Below are 11277 nucleotides of genomic sequence, written 5' to 3' on the forward strand. Positions count from 1 at the left end.
GCGTGGTTCTCCGTGCCATTCAACACAGCAGCGTCGCTCTGAGGCACTGTACCTGTACAAATGATGGCCGTTGGTGGTGGCAACTGCAGGTCTGCATCGGTTGTCATAATCAGCTGCATCGTGCTGGATTCGAGTTTCGGGGAACAGACGTGGTTTTGTTCCAAGCACTTCCACCAGATAAAACGAGGTGTGTTATACTGTAGAATACAGCAACAAGACTGCGAGTAACGAAACAGATTTATTGGACGAGCCCCTACTCGAAGAAGCAAGTGACACTCGAAGCACAACGATAGTGGCTAGCGATGTCGAGAATCGTCGAAGTGTGATCTGTGGATAAAATGACCATCCGGTTTCACACATGACTCGTGGAAGGTTCCAGTGTAGTTCATGCTCGCGTGCCTGCCAGGAATTACATTTAGGAAGATAGAAAAGTGAGCGAGCTGCTATTGATTCATTGCAAATAAGCAACACTGCATGCACTGAGAACGAAGACAAAAGAAAGCGCATACAGCGCTTTCACTGTTTGTATGTCTACCTTCAGTTTTGTTTTTATTGCGCTGTTGTTTATTTATTTACCTTCCGAAAACACTACGCAAGTAGCGTTGAGGAGATTCTCGCATCGCACGAGGTTCGGTGACGGCAGAGCATGGAAGGAACCATTGTTAAAATCATCGAAATTTCCGAGACATGAAGGCATGTCCTGCGAAGAGCGCTGACATTTAACCTTTCTTTCTTAGTGAAAGCGGTCGCCAGAAAAAGATAAATGCCTACGTGTGTAGGCAACAAATATCAAAGCTCAAGGAAAATGTACTCGTAGAAAAGGAAAAACAACAACAAAGCAACAAAGAAACAGTCGCAAAGTTCGTCAGCGGGCGTAGAAATGTTTAGGATGCACGAAGCAGGCGACTTCAGGTCGTGCGCTGCAGTTCTATGATTGCGAAACGCCGTCTGGCACGACCTCGTTGTGGAGCGCCCCAATATTGTCACGTGGTTGTGACGTCAAAGAACCCAGTAGCAGTACTGTGAAAAGGAAAACTAGCTTTTATAGGGCGAACCTGTGCCCACAAAACAGGCTACACTTAAAGCACAACGAGAGCGGCGAACACAGTCAGCGATCGTCGCAAATCTGATCAGCGGGTCAAGCGCGTCGGCTTTTATAGAGCAGTCGTCGAATGTTCCAGACTAATCATTCGGACCCGCGTGCCTTCCACAAAGTTCTACACCATTCGCGTGAGGTGATGAAATCAGATAACATAACGTTCGGCGACAACAGACAGCGGATAGAAGCATCGATAACGTTCCAGAAACTTCGGATACATAAAGGCGCGTCCCACGCTGTGCGATTACATTTGTTAGGCTGCGAAACGTGGTTACCCGATAAAGATAAGTATACGTGTCAATACCCCCCTCTTAAAAAGCATCGACCCGATGCTACAAATATAAGAGAGCGAAACACAAAAGGACACTTATTAAACATTAACAAAACTACGAAAAGAAACAAAGTCCAGAGGTCAGTTACGCGAAGCCCCAAAGTTCATTAACGCTGGTAGTACGGCTTGAATCGCACAACGTGGACTATTTCAGGTCGTGAGCGGCGCCACTGTGATAGCGAAATGCCGTCTGGCCCGACCTCATAGTCGAGCGCGCCAATACGTCGGATGATCTTGTACGGTCCGAAATAGCGACGCAAAAGCTTCTCGCGCACTCCTCGTCGGCGTATAGGGGTCCATACCCAAACACGGTCGCCGGGCTGGTACTCGACGAAGCGTCGTCGGAGGTTGTAGTGTCGGCTCTCGGTCCTCTGCTGGCTCTTAATTCGCAGGCGGGCGAGCTGTCGGGCTTCTTCGGCGCGCTGGAGGTAGCTAGCGACGTCAACATTCACTTCGTCAGTTACGTGCGGCAGCATAGCGTCAAGCGTCGTCGTCGGGTTCCTGCCGTACACTAGCTTGAATGGCGTGATCTGTAATGTTTCTTGCACCGCCATGTTGTAAGCGAATGTTACGTTTGGCAGGACCGCATCCCAGGTCTTGTGCTCGACGTCGACGTACATTGCTAGCATGTCGGCGAGGGTTTTATTCAGGCGCTCCGTAAGACCATTCGTCTGCGGATGGTAGGCTGTTGTCCTCCTGTGACTTGTCTGGCTGTATTGCAGAATGGCTTGCATAAGCTCTGCTGTAAAAGCCGTTCCTCTGTCGGTGATGAGGACTTCTGGAGCACCATGTCGCAGCAGGATGTTCTCGACGAAAAATTTCGCCACTTCGGCTGCGCTACCTTTCGGTAGTGCTTTAGTTTCAGCGAAGCGGGTGAGGTAGTCAGTCGCTACGACGATCCACTTATTTCCGGTTGTTGACGTCGGAAAGGGTCCGAGCAAGTCGATCCCGATCTGCTGGAATGGTCGGCAAGGAGGCTCGATTGGCTGTAGTAATCCGACTGGCCTTGTCGGCGGTGTCTTGTGTCGCTGACAGTCTGGGCATGTTCTGACATAACGGGCGACGTCGGCGGTCAGGCGCGGCCAATAATACTTTTCTTGTATCCTCGATAGTGTCCGGGAAAATCCGAGGTGTCCAGCGGTCGGATTGTCATGTAGGGCGCGCAGTACTTCTGGATGCAGCGCCGACGGAACGACAAGGTAGTTGGCGCGGCCTGGTGAGAAGTTCTTCACGAGTAGATTGTTTTCAAGCGTGAAGGAAAATAATCCGCGCTTAAATGCCCTGGGGACAACGTCGGTGTGCCCTCCCAAATATTCGACGAGGCCTTTTAGCTCCGAGTCTGCCCGTTGCTGTTCAGCGAAGTCTTCCGCGCTTATCATTCCAAGGAATGCGTCGTCATTCTCGTCATCTTGCGGCGGCGGGTCAATGGGGGCGCGTGATAGGCAATCGGCATCGGAGTGTTTTCGTCCGGACTTGTAGATTACAGTCATGTCGTATTCTTGTAGTCTGAGGCTCCACCGCGCCAGTCGTCCTGAAGGATCCTTTATACTCGCTAGCCAACACAGCGCGTGATGGTCGCTGACGACTTTGAATGGACTGCCATATAGATAAGGGCGAAATTTAGCTGTAGCCCAAACGATGGCGAAGCATTCCTTTTCGGTCGTAGAATAGTTGCCTTCCGCTTTTGACAGCGACCGGCTAGCGTAAGCTATCACCTGTTGACTCCGTTTCTCCTGAAATTCTGAAAAGGTCCAGCAAAGTCTACGTGAACACGCTGAAGTCGGCCATGACCACGGGTGAAGAGGTGCGTTGATTGTTGGAGCGTTACGTTGCTCTTTACAACTAGTGCAGCTTCTGATGCAAAGTTCGAGGTCCGCCTCAAGAGTTGGTCACCACACGTAGCTGCGTGCTAGTTCTTTGCTGCTCACGATGCCAGGGTGGCCATTATGGAGTTCATTCAGATCGAACCCTTGCAGCTTTGCAGGTACGACTACTCTTGCGCCCAGCATGACGCATTCCTGATGCACCGTCAGTTCGTTGCATCTGCGAAAAAAAGGCTTCAACTGTTCATCCTTGATCGACGCGGGCAATCGCTTATTTGTGAATTCCTTCACTTGACAAAGAATTCGGTCTTTACATGTGGCAGCCGCGATAGCTCGACTAGAAACAGGCAACGAGTCCAATCGCAACGAATAAAATGTTTCTTCTGTTTCTTTAGGTTCCGCTTCAAGATCTGGCAGCGGCAGACGCGACCAGAAATCGGCTTCCGCGTTCTCGTTCGATTTCTTGAAGATAAGATTGTTCGAGTACGCTGCCAACGTAATGGCCCGGCGTTGCAAACGAGCAGCCGCGATGGTGGGAATACCGGTTGTCGGGCCCAGTATTGTTTGAAGAGGCTAAAGATAAAAATAGAAGTGGAACTTCTTTATACCGAAAATAATGGCTAGCGCTTCTTTCTCCAGTTGACTGTGTTTGTTTTCCGTTTCAGATAACGTTCGTGAAGCGTAAGCAATGGGCTGTGCCCTTCCGCCATCGTAGACATGAAATAGGAATGCTCCTACACCAATACGAGACGCGTCGCATGACAGCCTAAGTTGTCTTTCAGGGTCATAGTGTTCGAGTGTAGGTGGTTGTGCCAATAGCGCTTTCACCTGGATGAAAGCTTCTCTAGCATGCTCGTCCCAATGCCACGCTACCTTTTTTTGCAGAAGTCTGAAAAATGGTTGAGCTACCGTTGCTAACTGGGGCACGAACTTGCTGTAATAGTTGACAACGCCCAACAAAGACTGAAGCTGCTTCTTTGATTTCGGCTCTGGTGCTTGGAGAAGTGCGTCAACTTTATCTGACAATGGGGAAATGCCATCAGCGCTGATTTTGCGCCCAAGGTAGTGAAGTTCGCTTTGAAAAAACGAGCACTTCTCTTTCTTTACCCTGACACCTCGGCTTTGAAGACGCTCCAGCAGCGCTTCGAGATTAGCTAAGTGGTCTTCTAGTGTTTTCCCAGTTACCAAAATATCATCTAGGTAGCAGCAAACACCCTTGAGGTCCTTCAACATCGTGTCCATTATCGTTTGAAAAATCTCCGGCACGGAAGCGATTCTAAAAGGTAATTGGTTGACGACAAACAATCCCTTGTGCGTGTTCAAGGTTAGGTATTGCTTTGAGGCATCAGACATGACCGCTTGCTGATAAGCGCGGTTCAGGTCGATCTTTGAAAAATGTGTGGCTCCAGACAGAGCCACGAATAAGTCATCGACCTTCGGCAACGCGTAACGTGTGACGTAAAGGCACAGATTCACTGTCACTTTATAATCGCCACAGAGGCGCATGCCACCGTCTTTCTTGATAACGGGTACCACTGGCGTTGCATAATCCGACGTGGCAACGGCCGTTATGACGCCCATTTTTTCCATCTTCGAAAGTTCAAGCTCAACCGCCTTTTGCAGTGCGAACGGCATGTTTCTTGCTCTGAGAAACTTGGGCGCCTGATTAGTCCTCAAATACAGCTCGGCCCTTTCTTCTGTACTCATACCTAACTCATTTTTAAATAGAGAGTCGTACTTTGCGATCAAAGCGTGCAGCCTTTCCTCTAAACGACAAGAAAAAGGCAGCTCTGACCTTGGCAGATGGAGGACGTTTCAGATTTTACTCCACTCCAGCTTAATTGCCTGAAGCCATTCCCGACCCAGCAACGCCGGTCCCTCCTAGTCGACGACGTATAGATGAAAGCTCGCCGTGTTGCCACCGTGCTGCACCTCGACTTGTAGGATGCCTTTTGGGATCACCAGGGCTCCTGTATAGGTGCGGAGCATCACTTCCGTCGGGTTGAGCCTGGCTGATGAAAGAAATTGGCGGTATTGTTTGAAAGGCATGACTGTGGCGGTGGCACCTGTATCTAGCTCCATAGGGACTGTCACATCATTTACTTTCATTGGTACCATGATGGGCTGAATACTGTTTGAATAGTTGTTTCCCACGCGACGAGCCGGGGGTGCTACGGCAAACTCGTTGTAGGTGCCCCCTTTTGTTGCACTTATAGCATTTGTCATTTACAGGGGACACGCTTTGCCGGAATGTTTCGGCGACCCGCAGCGAAAACATGCCTGCGACTGGACCCTCGAAGTCGCCTGTACCTTATGCATGGGGTTGGCTGTAGGCACCTGTACGGGCTTCCGCAGTGCATTCCGTTGCCGCCTCCATAGCCACAGCGCGCTCTACCTCTCTGAAACGTAAGCTTGCTATCCTCCGTGAACACCACTCGCTGTATATCCTCTCTTAACAAGCCGCAGACGAAGCGATCCCGGAGGGATTCATCTAACGCGCTTCCAAAATCACAGGTTCGTGCTAGCTTCCGTAGCTCAGCGACGTAATCGGAAATGGGCTCGCCTTCGACTTGCTGCCACCTGTGGAACTTTGCTCTCTCGCCAATGAACGACGGTTTCGGTGACAGATGGTCCCCCAGCATCTTCTTTAGTACCTCGAAGCTCTTGGCTGAAGGCAGCTCCGGGGCAACCAGCGATTTCAGAAGACTGTAGGCACTGGGGCCTACGAGGCTCAGGAATGCATGTACTCTGTCACCTTCGGGAATACAGTTGACGATAAAAAACGACGTCAGTCGTTCTTCGTACGACGCCCAGTCATTCGTGCAAACGTCGAATGGTTCCATCTGGCGCAGTTGAGCAGCAAACTGCGTCCAACCTGCACTGGCTTCTTCGTTCATGATATCAGTCAGCGAAGAAAAGAAAAAGCAGCACGCTTCAGCCGTCGATACTGAACTGAGGCTGAATGCCGAGTACACTTGCCTTTCTTTGACGCTGCGCAACTATTCAAAATTCCTTCCTCGTCGCCAGGTGTTACGTTTTGCGCCAGGCGTGCCGAAAGGATCAGACAAGTTCCGGGTGAATGACGTTTATTGACCCATGCTTGTGGGTTGAGGCTCGGCAAGAAAGGGCCGCTAACAAGGGGCACTCTGCTTTTAGCACTTAGTGGCGCATGCGCACTTCACAGAGTTCTCTTATCAAGATGGGCGCCAGCCGACACAACAGTATGAGCATGAATAAAGACGATGACTTGTCGAGAAGGGCGTGTGGGTGCGGGGGTCTGTGCCTGGCCGGTTCCGGTGCCCTAAGGGTTCCTGTGCTCTCAGAGTACCGGCACTACAAGGGTTTCTTCGCTCTCGGAGTTCCGGCGTTACAAGAGATCCTAAGCCGCTAGCCCAGCGGCTGTTCGCCGTGTCAGCGCAACTGCCTACCCATCCCAAGTCGTCTCCGCCGCGTATAGAGGGTCAATCATGATTGAAACCACACGTGGGCGAACTCAGTAACCGAAACCTCCGACGGCGGCACTTTGCGCGTTTGTGGGCGAGGAACGGGAACTGCGCAGTGAGCCGCGTCGTAGGATTCCATGCATTAAAAGAGAGAATTATTTGTGCTAAACTTTTAGCTATGTAAGAGTGCCGGGATGCGATTTCGTAGAAATGCCTTCTTATGCCAATATCTATTCGCGTGAGGTCAGCGAGTTTGGAAATGGTGGTTGCGTATGCACGATGTTTTTCGGATAGTCCAATCAGAAGCTCGCTTCATTGGCCGGATGATTCTTTCGTGTTCTGTTCTCTTTTTCCGGGGCTGTTTAGCTAATGTGTTTTGTAAAAGGACACCTAATAAACACGGACGTCCATGGTGCGTAAAGCTAATTCATTTTTTACCTTACAAAAAAACGAAACCCATGCGTGATGATACGAGGCAGCAGCAACAACCGGTCACTTCTCTCTGCTTCCAGCTACAATGCGTTTCCAGAGCTTGCTGAGCTATGGTCACGTGACATTCGACATTATAGCTGCGCGGGAACAGCGCTCACAAAGCCACAACCCACCGCGGCGTATGTAGGCTGCGTGCGCCGCATCGGCGGAATTCCATCAGGAGTGTCCCTTTGATTTCCATGGCAATAATAAAAATAAATCAGGAGAATTTCCGCTATAGAGCTTCACCAAGAATACAATAACAATACGCGGAGGCAACAGTCTCGCAATCTTTTACTGCACGTCGCGCACATGTATGCTAGAACGTACGCTGGCCCCGGTGATAGCAAATGCGGGAAGAAAGAAAACTGATGCAGCACGGTTGGTCAACCGCCCTGTGTAATAGGTGCTGCCATTGAGATACAAATGCCTGCGATATTTCAGTTATTAGGCTCTTCCGCGATTTTACAATTGCTCTCGCAGTTACGGTTCCGCAAAGAAAACTCAAACGGCAGACGACACTTAAACGGCACGATAAATCACCTCAGGCGCATGACAGAAATTTAGTTAAAAGCCAACCAATACAAAGGCTTTCCAATAATAAAAAAAAATGGCTGTGGCTTAGCTAAGGTTAAGCCCAGGATACGAAGCATACTAGCCTTTTTTTTAGTTGTTGAACCACTGTTTAGCCTGGTAAACTGCTGTTGCTTGGCTATATTTGGTTCGGCTAGACGAAGAAACAACTAATGCGTTACTCTGCTTCGCCTTCAAGAGTGGAACGCGACAGCGTTCTCGTCGACCCGCCAAGGGCTACAGCGCAGCGACTACGCGCCCCGCATTGGACGCGGTGAGCGTCGAGCAACGCAGCGTTCGGCGCGTCAACGAAATGTGCGCCTGAGCAAGCGACGCACGCCTGAGCCTTAGAAACAGCTCGTTTCTAAGGCAACCCCGCATTCACTAGAGGCGCTTTTGTACCGCTTTGAAGCATCGTACTCGTGGCTCAGTGGTAGCGTCTCCGTCTCACACTCCGGAGACCCTGGTTCGATTCCCACCCAGCCCATCTTGCAAGAGTTGAGCCAAAGCCACCTAGAAAATCAGTCTCTGTAGCACGCCGCAACCTTCGCTTCTCATTCCAACGAGCAGCTCTGTCTCCAGGAGGCATCTCACCTCGTGAGTGTCTAGCAGAGGCAAGCGCAGCTGCTTATATACCGCCGCGACGGCGCGAGTTGGAGCCCCGTTTCTCCACTGTCGTGACGTCACGGTGTCACGTGGTATTCAAGGCGACACCGCCGCGCCTGAGGAGCTGAGTTGAGCTCTCGTAATATGCTTCGCATAAAATACAGAGAACCTGCGATCTAAAATAGTCTAATATGTAGAGTAAACGTTTTGGTCGTTAAATGCTGCAGAGACGTAAGCTTGACCTCGCCATCATATTTGTATGCCCATGACGACGCGTCCAAAAACAACAGTTTTAGAAGTCACTTAAAAGTTTCGTTACTTACACGAACGCACATGTACGGCATTGTTTGGCAAGAGCAATATACAGGCAGAAAAAAGGCCGTGGAAAAGTTCAGCTGCGCGGCCGGCCAACGATCACGTGCCGAAAGTGGCCTGATCGTGATACCACTGCCTATAATAGTTTAGTGATTCTAACCTTTCTTGTTTTACGATTACTGTCGGAATCGAGCCTATAGAAAGAAAACTCAAACGGTAGAAGAAGCTTAAGCGACAGAGTAAATACCCGAACGCGTGTGTCAGAAGTTACCAGCCAACAAAGGCAAACGCTTTCCATTAATAAAGATACGACAACCTGCAAACGAGTAAGTCTAAAAGTAGCGTAAACCCTTCCATCGTTACAGGCAGCCGAGACGTAAGCTTAACCTGACCACTGTACTAGCATGCACCTGATTACACACAATTAGGCCGCATCCTAACAAGTCGTCGAAAATTTTTTTTTATTCAGAGAAACGCGCATGACACTGTTTGGCACAAATATACTAGCCGTAAAGACAAGTATGGTAAAATTAGGCAGCGCAGTCGGCCATTTAGCCATCATATGCAGCAACGCAAACATTTGAGCTCTATAGAGATAAACCATCAAGTTGACCTTAACGTCCTACTAGCATGTATCCGTTCGCGTGTAAATAACCAGAAGTCTAAAGATTCGCCTAAATGTTTCGTTATTCCGATAACGTCCACGACACTGTTTGCCGAAAACAAACACTGGCTCTAAAGTCACGCGTGGATAAATTCAGCAGCGCTACCTGTCATCCCGTGCAGCGAGTTCGCGGATCGTGATACAAAAACCAAGAAAATTTCTGTTATTCCAACCGTACACTTTCGCAATCGCGTTTCGCAAAGAAAATGCCAACACGCACAGGTACGAAGCTTAAGCGACACGGTTAATCACTACGATTGCGTGACGGGAACAATCAACTGTGGAAAACTGTCCCTGTTACGTGCGACCACGCAAGAACGAGCAATTGAGTGCGCACAAACCTTTCCATCGACACAAACAACTGAGGGGTAAAGTTGGTCTCACCACCATACTACCATCTGGCCGCGTGTACATAAGCAGAAGTCTAACCACTAGTCCAAGAGTTTCATTACTCCAAGAAACGCGCATGGCACTGTTCGGAAAGAACAATATTCCAGCCCTGAAGCCAAACGTGGCAAAATTCAGCAGCGCGGCCGGCCATTATGTACAGAAAGTGCTCCGGCATTGATAGATATGGCGGTAGGTTCCTTGTTGGCGTTGTATAATTGTCACACTGGTGCGGTAGCGCAGCGTCACGAGTTGGTGCCTGGTTGTGAATATTTTTCTTTAATAATTTACACTTGCTAGTTGTAAGAACGTGTCTATATTTGGTGTTATTGGTGGCGTCTCCAGGGCACTAAAACGGCAACGGGAACACCAAAAATAGAACCCAGGCTGGTCTTTTCGTTGGGCCCCGCCGATACCGGAGTGTGCCAGGGGGGTGCAGCTGTCCGCTAATGGGGTGCAGCTGTCCGCTTATGACAGGGGTGAAGCTTTCCGCTAATGAAGACGGCCAATTTTCTACTTTAACACTCTCTCGAACGCTCCGGCCTCGGTGGTCGCAACCCACGGACCGCCCTGCTTCCAGCTTTGATCCCCCCACTGTCCCTTGGGTGCCCTGAAGATCCGACGCTGCCTGATTTATTATAATCTCAGGTGCACTCCTGAGGCCTCCGTTTCATGGTCACATATTCTCTCTTGGAGCAGTACTGATAAAAAGCGTATTATATTGTAGCGTCGACAAAAGCACCCGCAGCGAAAAAGGCGCTCCGGGATTTCTGCAGAGCTATCGCGCCTCTGCGGCGAGAATGACTGAACGCCAGCGAGGAAACAGCTCAAATGCATACGAATGTTCAGCAATTACAACCGCGCACAGATGTACGATTGCATTCGCAATCGAATCGCGGTTGCGCACAGGAAACGCCAGCGAAGCTCAAGCAAAGCTCTTCCGGGCAGTGCGTGTCGGGAATATTTGTTCTTATTTGTTGGAACGACATTTATTTGCCCCACGTTTTCAGCGTCGGACCAGCAAAGCCACACACCCGATGATGATGATCCCACAGCACTGGCGATGATGATTCTTCGCCTTGTAGCGAATCAAAGGCGTCGTTAATGCATGGCATATAAATCACGTCATTTGGAGTGATCTCATTCAGGGCCATGTAACCGACTCAAAAGCGCACAAAACGGTCTCCTTTGGTGGACCAAAATAACCGGCAATGACGAAATGACCAATGGCCAGCTAAGACTTTCTGCTGACTTTCTGCTTGCTTCAGCAGAAATGACTTTCTGCTGAAGCGCGTCCTCGACAATTCTTCGAATATTTTCAGCTCGGCTAGAGATACGCGATATGGGCATTAACGTGTTATAGACGCTTTGTCTGTCTGGAGACGACGCGCTGCAACTTTGGTTTGGCCTAGAGTCGACGAGCGGAAATAAAAAGAATTTGTTCAACAAAGCAAGCAGCTGCTGCATCTGCGAAGGAGGCAAGTGACTACGGTTGGCTGCATACTGGTGAAGGGCAAAGCAGTAGCAAAAGTAGGTGGGTCAGTGGCGGATATAGCTTTTAGGGA

This window comes from Dermacentor albipictus, chromosome 9 (genome assembly GCF_038994185.2).
Source record: "Dermacentor albipictus isolate Rhodes 1998 colony chromosome 9, USDA_Dalb.pri_finalv2, whole genome shotgun sequence".
Lineage (NCBI taxonomy): Eukaryota > Metazoa > Arthropoda > Arachnida > Ixodida > Ixodidae > Dermacentor > Dermacentor albipictus.